At 37.3% G+C, this 694-nt stretch overlaps 1 non-coding gene across 1 annotated transcript; it reads left to right on the top strand.

Annotated features, from left to right (window-relative positions):
• Nucleotides 1-322: 322 nt before the first annotated feature.
• TRNAS-ACU (transfer RNA serine (anticodon ACU)) lies at nucleotides 323-396 on the top strand. The gene has a single exon. It is a non-coding gene; the product is annotated as a tRNA-Ser (tRNA).
• The last annotated feature ends 298 nt before the right edge of the window (nucleotides 397-694 follow it).

The raw sequence follows: 694 nt of genomic DNA, 5'->3' as shown, positions 1-694 counted from the left end.
AATAAAAGAGCCAACATATCAATCCCAGTTTTGATTACTTAAATTAACAAAAAAAATGCATATAGCAAAGGATAGTTTCAATCTTCCTACCTCTGGGTTATGGGCCCAGCATGCTTCCATTGCAGTACTCTGCTGCACATGTAAGTGCAAGAGATCCTGAAGCACTCACTCATCATGGGAAAGTACCAATGTGTTTCTTCATTGGTTGATGGAAGAAACATTTTACAAAAACTCTCCAGATTATTGACTTTTTAAAGTTTTTCTAGGAAACGTTCTAGATGTATGCTTATTAGCCTTTGTCAGTATGTACTTTTTGCGAAGTGTCTCTGTGGCGCAATCGGTTAGTGTGTCTGGCTACTAACCAAAAGGTTGGTGGTTCGATCCCACCCAGAGACGTAATTGACCTTGTTATCAGATTTTGGTGATCTTTAAGTAGACAAGTCAAAATTTCAAACCCCCTGTTATGGTGTAGGGTACCTGGCCTTTTCTGATGTAATCAGAGTTAGATTTGATTCAGTGGTTTAATAAAAACAGCTAGGAAGCTCAATTTAGCAGTGGGTTGCAGAGAAAAAGAAATATGCTGGCAAAAAAAATCCAATTGAGTGATTAAACAGCTCTTCATTTTCTGGCTTTATTTTTATGCTAACAAATTTGTTCTCTGAAAAGTGTCCACAAAGCCAAGTCTCTGATTAAT

This window comes from Pseudophryne corroboree, chromosome 3 (assembly GCF_028390025.1).
Source record: "Pseudophryne corroboree isolate aPseCor3 chromosome 3, aPseCor3.hap2, whole genome shotgun sequence".
Classification (NCBI taxonomy): domain Eukaryota; kingdom Metazoa; phylum Chordata; class Amphibia; order Anura; family Myobatrachidae; genus Pseudophryne; species Pseudophryne corroboree.
This window is presented reverse-complemented; position numbering and strand designations above follow the sequence as displayed.